Below are 14051 nucleotides of genomic sequence, written 5' to 3'. Positions count from 1 at the left end.
ACGAAGACAAACTTGAACCGTCAGTATACAGTTAGCGTGGAGAATATGACGATCTGCGATTTCATTGAGGGAGAGTGAAGAATCTATCCGAAATGTTGGTTATTTTGCTTTGTTTTCACAATCGATTTCAACGTCGGGCGACTGGTGGGAAGATCGAGGTACGCAATGTTGGGACATTTTCAGTCCCGTTGAGCCTTGGAAGTGCCAATTCTGCGTCCACTCGAAAGCAAAATGTCTCGGGCCGGGAACCCCAAGAGCCGACAAGAAACTAAACTTCGTCACAGCTACTACATCTCAACTAGAAATGAAATGTTCTCTAACTACCAACCTATACGACTCGTACAAGCCAGGACGCTATTAGGGTGGCCTCCGTAACTGATTGTGCAATTTCAAGAACTAAACGCCACAATTTAATTTTAATTAGATCGCACGCCTGAATTGCAGGATGGGTCACGATGTGGCAGGGTAGTTCAGCTTTATCACAGCTTGCCCGTTCCGAAAACGTTCGTGGTTGTCTCGGGACAACTGGAGGATGTTATCCTTACATTTTGAACTGCACACAATTTAAGTAAGCATTTATGTTCTACAAAAATCCACGAGGTTGAATATGACCTGAAAGACGGTGTAAAGTATGTTGACAAACGGCATGGACGCTGAAAGGTAATTTCGCCCCAGAATTGTGGGAGGTCGCCATTTTCGTTCGCCGAGAGTAAAACCAGCCGGGCGCTTTGGTAATGAGTCGGAAGGCGCTCTTTGGCGGCAGATAGCCCGCGCCGACACCTCGGGACATCTTAACCTGTCGCGCGTTCGGTCTTGAAACGTAGGAAAGGGTGCGACGTTGGGGGCCCTTTGGCCCGGAAGCGCGGACGGAGGCGCCCTGCCTGGGACGGACCACGGGAAGAGCGTCGTTAGGGCGTCAATGGGCACGCTTGGGGTACAAAGGGGCAACTTAAAGCCAGAGGAATCGGTAACCCGACGCGCGGTCTCTTGAAAGGCAGGCTGGCACCCGAGACAAATCCATCTGTGCACTTAGCTTCACGGGCCCGCCGGAGGAGACGAACCATGCACAAGACGGCATGGTGAATCGGTGGGTGCACTTCGGCAGGGGTGCCCTTTGCGGCACACAGTGCGCGATGGTTTTAATTAAGGTGCGAGGATGGGGCGACGCAGATGGTCGTTTCCCGTAAGTGTTCGTCAAAGTGTCGGGAGGCTTTTCCATATATGTCGCGGAGACGAAACGGTTGGGATGTTATTTGTTTATTTGTTGTTTGGGTGGTTCCTTTCTCTCCCTCTATCTCTCTGAATGTTCCGAGGAACGCAGAGAGAGGGTGAGAGAAAGAGAGTGTCCAATGAGTGACAGCCCAGTTAACCCAATCAGGTGATTGGGGTGTCGTGATTTGCCGTGAGGGGATTCGGGAGGAGCAACTGAAGGGTTAAAACCTGGCTCCCGACCTCTCACGGTGGTTCCGGGCGCAGGAAAGGTGCTCTGCACTTTCGGCTCTGCCGAGTTAAAGGCGCCGGTCCCAGTGTAACCCAAGGGTCTTGACGTACGAACGGTGCTACGCACTATCGGCTATGTCGAGTTGATACGTCAGACCCACTGTAAATAGCTGTCAATGTAAATATTCTGTACATAAAGTCTATTCTCCAAGTGCAACGTCTATGGCGTCCCATCTCTGATGGAAGGGGAGAAACGACGACAGCTGAAGAAAAGTTTTCTACCAAGTCAGCTGGTTACGCCAGCTTGGAGGCACTCTGTGCCACGAATGAAGAAGAACGTAAAAGAAAATTACTGGCGCAGTCTGGACAGGATCGAAACAGTCGACGACAAGGAACGCTCTGCATTCCGACTGAGGCGTCGCAGACAGCGAGGAAGTTCGCCGAAGACTGCAAGAAGCAACTCGGCAACGACATCAGACTTTGGCGTGGGCAAGAATATCCGCAGCTGAGGCGAAGCAAGCCGTCAATTCCAGGGCATCGACGGTTCCTGGCCGTCTCCGTTTCAAGCAAGGTCCCGTGAGCACATTGGAACTTTGGTGCGACCGACGGTGCCGACCCTGCGACAGGCAGGGCGTGGCAGTGGCGACCAGCAGCATCTCAGCAAGTGGTGAGTCCTCTCGTTCTTACACCTCGGGGGTACCGCTGCCTAGTCGTACTGTAACGTATGAATACGAGGTTTGCTCACTTGAACCCCGACAGGAGAAATCAGCCCGTGATGAGTGAATTGGGAGCCGAGAATGTCGAGGACCACTCAGAGGGGTCTGTCGCATCAGAGAGCCGCAGGGAAATGGACCTCAGAAGCCTCGCGGATCAGCGCCGAGTGCTTGAATTGGAGGTGGAGCTTGCGCGACTTAGGCAGAACGGAAGCGGAAGCTCACGGGGGAGCGGGCACGCGTTGGGTGTGCAGGATCGCTGCAGTGAGCTGAGACGCTATGCTAAATGTCTCGCTGGGGTGCTTCCCAAATTTCCGTCAGAGGCCGAGGCTCCGGTGTGGTTTGAGTCTGTTGAGAGCGCCCTGAAAGCATATGAAGTGCCGAGGTGGTTTTGGGGACAGATTGTTTTCCCGTTGGTGGCGGAGAAGGTTCCGTTTTTGTCCACGAGACTTAGCCCGGCGGAACACAAGCATTATCCGAAAGTCAAGGAAACAGTACTTGACGAGCTTAAACTTTCCGCAGGGGAATACCTCAAAAGGTTCTTGGGGTCAGGAAAGCGCATGAACGAAGGATGGAGACCATATGCAACTCGCCTTCAAAGCTACCTGCACTTTTACCTTGACTCGAGAGGTGTGTCGACGTTCGAGGAGTTGGTTAAACTATTGGTCGCGGACCAATTGAAGAAAAATCTGTCAGATGACGCACTCCGGGACGTCACGCTGCAGGAAGGGAAAACGTGGCTAAAAGCACCGGACCTAGCCTCGCTACTGCGGACATTCGAGGAGGCGCAAGGCAAAAACAGCGCAGGGAAGCAGCTGAAACAAAAGCCGGCAGAGTCGCAAGGCCCGTGTGTTAAGCCACGCGTACCGCAAAGTAGTCGCGGTGGTGGGAAAGGTCAAGGCGCGGAGACAAAACCAAAGTTTAGAGGGTGCTTCTCATGCGGCTCTAGTGGGCATATGAAGTGGAATTGCCCACTGAGCCCGGGGCAGCAAACATCGAACGTTCCGAGTACTAAGAGCGATAGCTTGTCGGCGCTCGTTGCGATAGGAGAGCAAGCAGCCGGGCACAGCGACCTCGTTCCCGTGGATCTGGAATGTAAGGATAGGCATATTGACGCAATTTTGGACACGGGAGCGGAAATTACAGTGTTGCGCGAGGGCGTAGTGCCGCCGGAGATCGTACAGGCGCACGGAACGATCAGCCTAACCTCCGCCTTCGGAGAAAAGGTGAGGGCGAAACTCGCGGTGGTCCCGCTGACAATGTCCCGCGAATGTGGCGTTTTCGCAAACGTAAAAGAGGCGGTGCCGGTGTTGTGTGCGTTAACGGACAAGCTGACAGAACGTACCGATTGCCTGCTGTCAGAGGAAGCATGGCAGTTGCTTAAGGACGAGTGCGTTTTCAAGGGGGTAGTGAAAATCGGAGACCAAAAGGCAGACAGCGCCCAGCCAGAACTCGAAGGCGTTCCACCGGACACAGGAGCGGTGAGGGCAAACGAGAAGCCTGCGTCCGACGTAGTCCGCGAGGAGTCAGTGGCGTGCCTTTCTGGGGAGTGCGGCGCAGCCGCGCAGACTACCGTTTCAGATTCGCTTGCGGAGGCGCAGCGCCGACAGTCGGTTGCGGCTGAGTTGGCTAGAGAGGGTGACGGGGTTAATCCCGAAGTGTCGCTAAGCGGCCCACCCGATGATGATAAATCCAGGGAGGAGATCGTGGAGGAAGAGCCAGGTGGATCAAGGGCCTCCGAGTTCGGGGCTGATGGCTGGGTTGACAGAGAGTGCGGCAGCGCTGCGGTTGCGATGCAAGCATGCACTGAGGTGGCAGAAAAGCAGCAGCCGGCAGCTACAGCGTCCGTGGGCTCATCGGTGGTGGATCAGGTTTTGGCAATGGCCGACATCATTCTGGTGAAAGTTCCAGATGTCCCAAAAGAAGGGAAGACTCCGCGCGACGTGGCTTTCACTGATGGCTGCGTTGAGGAGCGTCGTCGTGAGGCGTGTGGTGGCCAGAAACGCGATGGGATCTCGCCGAGCTCTCGGGAAGTAGAGCTAAATCTAGTCCCGCTCGAAGATCCTCAATTTATAACTGAACCAAGCGATGGTTGTGCTCCCATTCACAAGACACAAGTGACGGCGGTGCTGAAGTTAAGCGCCGACGTCAGTGTTCCCGTGGCGACAGATACGGTGTTGAGAAAAGCAGACGAGGACGCCATGTGCGAACCAACAGAGGTCTCGGCTCGATTCTCGATGCCTCCGAAAGGGGGAGCGTGCAGGGCTGGTCTCGCGGTTTCTGTCGCAGCACTGAATCCAGGTGCGCTCAGGCCGTTCGGGAGCATGGGTTTTTCCAAGCGGTCGTGGCGCGATGGAAGCGTCGTTTCTGAACAGGCGGTTTGTCGCAGGGCGCCCTGCGAGATCACCCGTACACGCTGTGGGGATCACCCATTCGACCCCGGCGGCTAAGTAGGAGCTGTGGGGGGGTTCCACTCCACCTATGTTTCACCTTTGTTTGAGGTGTAGGATGCTTATGGCATAGTTAAAGGCATGCTTGGGTAAAGGCAGCGGTGTTTCCGAGGGAGATAAGATACGGGAGGACTTTGCGGTGAACACTCGCACGGAAAATAGTGACGTGCGGAACTATTGAACTATAGAACAGAACCGTGCGATGAAGTGTGTGTACTTCAAGTGAAATAAGCGTTTTCTGTCGTATTATTGCATGCGTTCAAGGAGTTCTTTTTGTTCTGTTGTCCGTCTTTGGTGTGTGTGTGTGTGAGTGCGGTCATTAATGTGACACTGTGACTCGCAAATCTGTTCATGAGCCGTGTTCGGTGTTTGTTTGGCTTTGTTCTTTTTCAGTCGTTAGTGCTTGTGCATTGTGTGTGCCTGTACGACATTTCGTTCAGGTAGTGTTGCTGTATGACCATTGTGTGTGTGCATTCAGTGTTAGCGCAGAGGGGCTCGGTTGTTAAGGAGCGATGCTAGTTCAGGCCGCCCCGGGCAGGGCATAGAAATCCTAATGCCGAAAGCGTGACATTTGCTTTACTTTCTTTGCAACATCCTTTTTTTTGTTAGTATTCAGGTACCCGCATTTGAGCGCGTACATGAATCTTAGGGAGGGCGTGTAAAGTATGTTGACAAACGGCATGGACGCTGAAAGGTAATTTCGCCCCAGAATTGTGGGAGGTCGCCATTTTCGTTCGCCGAGAGTAAAACCAGCCGGGCGCTTTGGTAATGAGTCGGAAGGCGCTCTTTGGCGGCAGATAGCCCGCGCCGACACCTCGGGACATCTTAACCTGTCGCGCGTTCGGTCTTGAAACGTAGGAAAGGGTGCGACGTTGGGGGCCCTTTGGCCCGGAAGCGCGGACGGAGGCGCCCTGCCTGGGACGGACCACGGGAAGAGCGTCGTTAGGGCGTCAATGGGCACGCTTGGGGTACAAAGGGGCAACTTAAAGCCAGAGGAATCGGTAACCCGACGCGCGGTCTCTTGAAAGGCAGGCTGGCACCCGAGACAAATCCATCTGTGCACTTAGCTTCACGGGCCCGCCGGAGGAGACGAACCATGCACAAGACGGCATGGTGAATCGGTGGGTGCACTTCGGCAGGGGTGCCCTTTGCGGCACACAGTGCGCGATGGTTTTAATTAAGGTGCGAGGATGGGGCGACGCAGATGGTCGTTTCCCGTAAGTGTTCGTCAAAGTGTCGGGAGGCTTTTCCATATATGTCGCGGAGACGAAACGGTTGGGATGTTATTTGTTTATTTGTTGTTTGGGTGGTTCCTTTCTCTCCTTCTATCTCTCTGAATGTTCCGAGGAACGCAGAGAGAGGGTGAGAGAAAGAGAGTGTCCAATGAGTGACAGCCCAGTTAACCCAATCAGGTGATTGGGGTGTCGTGATTTGCCGTGAGGGGATTCGGGAGGAGCAACTGAAGGGTTAAAACCTGGCTCCCGACCTCTCACGGTGGTTCCGGGCGCAGGAAAGGTGCTCTGCACTTTCGGCTCTGCCGAGTTAAAGGCGCCGGTCCCAGTGTAACCCAAGGGTCTTGACGTACGAACGGTGCTACGCACTATCGGCTATGTCGAGTTGATACGTCAGACCCACTGTAAATAGCTGTCAATGTAAATATTCTGTACATAAAGTCTATTCTCCAAGTGCAACGTCTATGGCGTCCCATCTCTGATGGAAGGGGAGAAACGACGACAGCTGAAGAAAAGTTTTCTACCAAGTCAGCTGGTTACGCCAGCTTGGAGGCACTCTGTGCCACGAATGAAGAAGAACGTAAAAGAAAATTACTGACGGTGCAGGATGGGCCAAGGGGCTCGAAGACTGACGTATGAGAAATTAGAGAACTCAACACCGTTTCGATGAGTGGTACTCAATAAAGCAATTTTCCGTAGGTAGGTCCCTGCGTGCAGTCTAGGAACTCCTACGACTATGCGCACACGGTGTCATCTGATATCAAACGGGGCTATACCGTGAAGCTAAGAACTAAACCCGCGCAGGTTTCTGAGAAAGTATGCATATTTATTTATTTACAGAATACTGCCGACCCGAAAGAGGGCCCAAGGAGGAGGGGCAAAAGTACACAAAAATATGTCCAAGCAACGCGTACAAATATTAGCATATAACAAGATCATATACCTAGCAAAGAGGAGTAAGATGTCTTGAGCTGAGGCCGAATTCATTTTACTTCGCGGACCTGGCCCCACTAGCTTTTCGGGGCACTCCTTCCTTCTCCTTGGAACGTTACTTTGATGGAACAGGTGGAACACCGGAAAGTTGGTGCTGCCGATTTCGACTTCCGAAGCAGGACGAACTTTCTTTCGCAGGAACCCGTTTACGAGTCACCTAGTGTACTTTCATGCCGTGTGCGCGTACCATTATTTTTATCTTTTTAATGTTTTGTTTTTGTGCACGCTGTGCTTGAATCGTGAATCACCAACTCTTCCAAGCCTCCACACTAACAAAGCTTGGCGATGACTTTTGTTACACGACAATTTTCCTTTTACCAAGGTAATTAAATCGCTGGTAATGTGCTTGGTTGGGTTAGTTCGGTAATGGGCGTCTTCCGATAGCGCCGTCACTTGTGTTCACCGCAGCGTCCTCTGGTGAACATGACAGCTTTGCCTAATATTTTTGTAATTGCGCTGATTTGTGTTTTAAATATTTGTATTTGAATTAATCGTTTTACTTTTGACGCACTGTCTCGGCGTGAACACAGCGTCTGAAGGGGTTAGTGTGCAATAGGGGCCCACAGACGTCTTTGGGCAAGCAGGCGCACAGGTTACTTAAGAGTGACGAGGTGCGACAGTATGCTGACAATTGATTTTTGAGAAGTCTGGGCTACCTAGTCAAGAGTGTCGCGGAGTGCTAGTGACAATAAGGGAGACAATAAAGACGTGCTAATGAGAAAAGTTATCAAACCGCACAACAACCGTTCCAATAGAGGTAGTAAAGTTTTTCGCTACCAAAAAACGCAAAGTTTTGTAGCTCAATCAGCAAGCTTGGCTACTATCCACAGGCTTCTTGGCACAAGAATGATTTATTTGCAAGTTAAACAGGTTATTAGCGAGCACAAATGATCCCCCCATTTCACACCTCGGTTTCACTCATACAATGGGCGGTAAACTATATTTAAGCTTAAACAGCTAGACAGTAAACTCATTAGTTTCATTTTGAACACGGAAGTTCGCAACATTAGGGTTTTTTCATCCATAAAAGAATTGTTTGGCAGTAATTTTGTTTGAACGGCAATTGATTTGTGCTCGTAGGTGTTGATGCACATTCCATGTTCGGTTTCAGCCAGAGAAGGCGTACTATTTCATGGTTGGGCGTAAAAAAGTGCAAAGAAACTTGTGATCAGATGTAATCATGTATGGCGGAGGAAAAGCCACATCAAAGAAATTGCGCCACAAACGCAGCTTAAAGGAATGTTGGTTTCCACTTATTAAGCAGGACACCTAGGCCTACTGCCCACGTATTGAAAAGAGTTGCCAAATCATGTTCCTACGTCATGCATAGGTGGGAGGGATGAGAGAACTAAGTATAACACCAGAGGGCTCTGGTATCACCAAACGTGTGCTCCCGCCACATGGTGGTCATGATATGCACGCCGCTGCTGCGGCTTTGTTGCAAAAGAATCGCCCAATTCACAAAGCTTTTACCGCACAGGCAGTTATACAATGGGATCATTAAAATAGCCGTTTCGGTTGGCGATGGTGTCCGCCACACCGCCGTCGCAGCTATCACCGGGAATGAGAGAAAAAAAAGCACTTCCCATGTATGGACTATGTAGCAGATGCACAGGTATAGCGGTACAAAAAAGTTGGAGAAGGTTTGAGGAAGAAAATTTCACCGACGAATACGATACTTGCTAATGAGAAATTTGAGTGCAACTCTACATGTGTTTTCATTTCGCGATATATTGGCTGGCGCGGACAATCTGACTCGCACGGCACGTTGCAAATGAAGCGATGTTGGGTGTGACTGCCTCGCTAATCGGGAGATCGCAAGAGATGGCGCGTGGGTGACGCGTGGGCAAGATTCACAGCAGCCGCCGCAAACAGACCTCCGCTAATGCAGCGCTTTGCTTTCATATATAGTATCGTTTGACGCGCTCGCCTCATGCCATCGGTGAACAGACAACGCCCGCTACTATGGCTCCATCTCGTAATCATCGTCGCCACAGAGCGGCACTGCACTTTTCTTCTCACGCTTTCGCCATACACTTTCCGTCTCATCCTTTTGTTGTAGCCTCCTCGTCCACTTTTCTCCTCACGCTCTTTTCACGTTTCATCCCCCGCTGCACTCCGCGTTCTTTCTTTCATCCTCCGCTCTGCTCGTTCGCTCGGTTACGCCGACTACGCCGAGGCACGACGGTGCTCAGCGCATCGGCGTGCTCATCAACGATGCTCAATGCATTCTAAATGCTATAGGAGATGTTTACAAAGATGCTAAAAAATATACATTGTTTACCTGATTAAACTAAGCTGCAAGGTGACTATGTCACTGCTGAGTTTCCAAGGGGATGCCAATAAATCATCATCTTCCTCATTAGGGTCGTAGCGTGCGACTTGTCACGCGATGTGAGCTGCGCTCCGCGTAGCCTCGTTACCGGCACACTTTACATTGCAGTTGCATATTATTACACCAGGTGGCAGGCACATCATGTAGCAGTTGCATAGCTAGTTGTACAAGGGAGATAGAGCAGGTTTGGGGAAGAAAAAGAGGATTAAGGAGATGTATAGAAAAAGGCTAGAATGAAAAACATGCAAACATACCTGATAAATCAATCACTCTAGGTGATTGTGCGTCACCGTTTCGTTTCGAAGGGAATGATATTAAATCATCATTATCATCATCATGAGCATCGTGTCGTACCATTGGTCACGCAATGTGACATGCGCGCCGCGTAGCGTCGATACGTGCAAACTTTTCATTGCAGTTGCGTTAGCTTCCACCAGGTGTCCCGACATGTACCAGCCGCATATAACAGTTGCAAGCTGCATGTAAGCTGGACCTAGTTAACACAAGCAGGCCTAGGTGACTTTCTCACCACGCAGTTTCGAAGGGGGTGCCAACAAATCATCATCATCATCAACAGTGCTGTATCGTGACACGGGTCATGTGCGCCACGTAGTCTGGGTACCTGTGTTTACTCTTCGGTACACTTTATGGCGCCTCCTCGCAAGGTACAAACCGCTGCTGAAGAAGCGAATCCTAGAGCTACTCGTGCGGCTGCAACGAGGCAACGTCCGGCTCAGCAGACCCCTGCGCAGGGGCCAGCAGAGGCCGCAGCTCGGTGTCGACGCAGGGCGGACAGTTCAGATCGTTCTCATGAAAACGACGCAAAGAGATTTCGCCGCCAAGACCTCGTAGTGCATAGTGCCGAAAATGGAGCTCGTATGGAACCGCTCCTCCAGTTTATGCTGTAACTGCGCTGCGTGTTCCGCACAGGCCTGCGACTTTTTTGGTACTTTGTTCTGAGCGTAAACATTAAGCGATGGGCATCAATACTCTTCAGTATTGGCGTGTGTTCCGTGTCCACCTTCACCCCCCCACTCCTCCCATTTCTCGCTCCCCAGAACTGGGAGCGAAAGTGGTGTCACAAGAGAAGACAAAGAAGAAAGGCTTTAGCCAAGATGAAACTGAATTCTCACAAGTTAATCTTACTAATATTCTTTCAAGGAGGGCTATAGATTGTCAAATTACTATTTTTGAATACTGAAGCCAGCTTCCATCAGTTTTCTCAGCCCTTAATGGTAACGCCTTTGGTGGTTGATGCATATTTAAGTCAATATTTCCACTAATATGTAATTTATTGACCAGCGGAATATTTATTCTTGTTTTGTTTGGTACGCTGCACTGCAGTGGCGCAGCGTACATGGAATAGTATATTACATTTTCTAGAACCTTGCCATGGGCTTTCTTCCCCATTTCTTGCAAAAGAAGCTCGTAACTGATGGGAGAGTGGCACGCCGAACAGCACTTCAACAATTCTGCCAACGGACATCACACATCTTCTCGTTCATATGCCCATCGCGACTGGTGCACTATCCTCTGGTCATCACAACCTTTCACCGTCTTCCCGTCATTTCCTCCACGTTGCCGAGAGTCATTGATGCAGTGTTCACGATAACCAACATTGTTAGACGCGAGTTTGGGAAAGGCCCGTACGTTCTACGAAACGAGGCGGTGTATTGGTTGCATATAAATAACTTGGAACGCAGGTGACCTCACTTACAGCACAGCTCGAACAAGGCCGCAGAGGCATGAAGTCAAAGACGTGGCTTTGTGCTGACCAGCAGAGATGCCACATATCCACTCTATCATCGCGCCAGGCTACACTGCGAGAATGTGGTCACGCGGGCGAAATTTTTTTTGCCACGATTACAGAGACAATTTCTGACGTAGCGTGGAATTTGGATTCGGCAAGGTGTATCCGCACCACCATCGACACCGCTCGCACCCCCTGCAAGTCCGCGTATGCCGCTGGGGCAGCGGCGGCGGCTATCGGTGCGCGCGCTTCATCTCGGGTTACAAAGGCCCGACACGGCAATCAGCGCGAACCGGTTGCGCATCCCCGAAGGCCGGCAGCGGCAAATCATGGAAGCGCCGGCCGCAGGCGGACCCTCGACGCGGTGCGAAGGACATGGCGAGCGGGGCGGCAGCCTCCCTAGCCTCTCTCTCTCTCCCGGGGGTTGATACCCGTCGGCCCGGTTCGTGGCGGGGCCGCTGCTGCTCTGCTGGCGCCGTGCTCGTAAATCATGCGCGTCTCAAGACGCGACGGGGACGCCGCCTCGCGGAGAAGCAGACGCCATCAATATGCGGCATCGCTTCGCCGCCCGGTGACACAGCGGCGTGGCGCCGCGGCTCAAATTGAGACGTGCTGGGCAGCTGCAGCCGTCCGGATGCACATAGGGGACCTCTATCTCTTCTTAGTTCGCAGCGAGCGTGTCCCGAAAAAAAGCCACGACCAAAGTCGTAGCTTCCTTGCGACGGCAACTTAGGTAGAAGTCTGTAAAAGCCGTTCTAGTTGATGATGCTGATGGTTATTGTACGATCAGCGGTCAGATAGGCTGCGAAACCTGCACTGAAGACAGATAGTGATAAAGCATAGAGAAAGAGAAAAACAAAAGCGAAACAAAATGCAAATAAAGAGCCGTTGGTTAAGGGGCAGTTAATACGTAACCAGATTATCTCGATTACATGGTCGAATGCCTTCGCACTCCCTCTATTCAGCAGCTACAACGCAACGGCATGGAAGACTTGAAGAAAGGTTTCGAGATGAAGCAGCCAACTGAACATTTAGAATTGTCTCGCGCTTTAAAAGTTATAGAAGGGCATGTAAGAAAATTTAATCAGGCGACCTCCTCTGCGCAGCCTCTAATAGCCTTGTAGTTGGTTGATGAGTTAAGAATCCCTCGGCCCTTTTATTAATAAGAGAAAATGCAGCTTTGAAGGCATGTCAAGTTGCAGCATATGCACACTAAACATAAGGCACGATGTCGTTGATGCACTTATAGCATATAGGGATTAGCCATCGCCAGGCCAAAGCCTGATCTACGCACTCACGTCCATTGACAGGCAGCGGCGTAATTAGGCCTACCTAAGAGCACGGTGGCTCTGTTTTTGTCGGAAACTTCTTTCGCGCACCTTCGTTATCGGGTCTCCCATGCGTCATCGCATGGAAGACCCGATATTGTCGGAGGTGTGGCTCGCGCAATTTCAGTCTATCCCATTTTGTCCTTGCAGGATAATTTCGCTTTTCGGGGGAATTCGCTACACATAGCATTAGTAGTACATTTGCTACCACCGTATTTAACGCTGCATCGAGCAACTGTCATGCTCCGTTAGGATGCATTGCACGTAGAGCCGTATATTGCATGGTTCCCGGAAGACGAGTTGGTTTATGTTCAACACACAAAGAAAAGCACACAGGGCTTGTTCCCTGTGGCTGTTCTTCTGCATATGGGTGGCTGGCTCCTTGAGTTTCCGTCATAATGAACGAACAATGTACACTTTTCTTTGTGCTTCGAGGTTTCCTTGTAGAAATTTGATAAGCTTTGATTTTTTATTTTATTTGAAAAGCTTGAATTTGAAGTCTACAAATTCAAATAATGAATTAATGAATCGAATAAGTAGTATTGAATAAATGGGGTGGAATTTCATCTTAAGCCTACCTCAGATATTTATAGATTTTAGCAAGCTTAGGGATAAAAACTACATGCAACAGATGTTAATGATCTAAAGCTTAAGCGTACCTCGTGAAGTGTGCGCTGTTTGTTCGTCGAATGGTGCAAAGGTCGATTGAGGATGTAACAGCTTTTCGAGCGACCGTAGATCTTACACAGAAATTTCTACAGAAATGCGACGAAAGAGTTAAAAAGTTAATGAGTTACAAACTTAATACAAGTTTAAATTAACCTTGATGACCTGGATTTATTTATCTGAAGGAAAAAATATTTGCTTTTCGCTAAATTTTTTTTCTGTGTTCAAAAATAGTCGCTCGAAATTTGTAACCGACGAGTGCAATTTTGAAGCTCGTTACAAAAAGCAACATGTTTGCAAAGTGTGGATGAACGCCGTTACACCATGACTTAGTGTGTCTGAAACCTACATGTCGAACTGTCTGGCATCACTTTATCATCATTCAGCTGCATATATTCTTTTGTCCACCTAAATGATAAAGCGTTGCAAGATTAATTTATGCACCCCAATGAAGTTTCATGGAGTGCTCACCCTTGATGGGACCTCCGTCTCATCAAGGGCTCCTATATGAGAATTAGTATATATACGTTGCTAAGTCATGACAAAGATAGCTCTTCAATCACACAATTTGCGAAACCACACCATTTAGAAACCTAAGGGTACAGGGGGTACTCCAAATGGCTTCTGCTTCACTCCTAGTGACCTTCCAAGTCATTTCAAACATTTTTCCTAATTTCCTGAAACTTACCTTAGATTAATTTTCTGAGGTTCCCCGCATTGTTTACTGGATTACGAGCACTTCTGCATGGGTACGTTCTACGCAGTCTTCCGTGTGTTTTGTCGGTTTATTTTGTGAAACATATTGCAATGGGAGGGGGGTGGGGGCGGACAGTTTTTAGCTTGCAAATACACTTCACAATTACGAAACACATATGCAGGACTGCAAAGCTATCTGGTCAAGACGACACAGAATGACACAATATTTATTAATAAAATATTTTTCAATGTTACGGGTTTCTCGTTATGCCTTAGAAATTGAACTGCTGGAAGATTCATAATTGGAGATGGTGACGTACCAAGCGTTGCTGCGTAATGACGAAGCAGTAGCACAGCGTATGCATCGCGACGCTACCTGCTGTTGCGTTTCGCCTGCGACACGTGGTTTTGCCGGCGCGACTGCGGAGGGGCGGCAGACATTTTGGCC

This window comes from Dermacentor variabilis, chromosome 5, assembly GCF_050947875.1.
Source record: "Dermacentor variabilis isolate Ectoservices chromosome 5, ASM5094787v1, whole genome shotgun sequence".
NCBI lineage: Eukaryota > Metazoa > Arthropoda > Arachnida > Ixodida > Ixodidae > Dermacentor > Dermacentor variabilis.
This window is presented reverse-complemented; position numbering follows the sequence as displayed.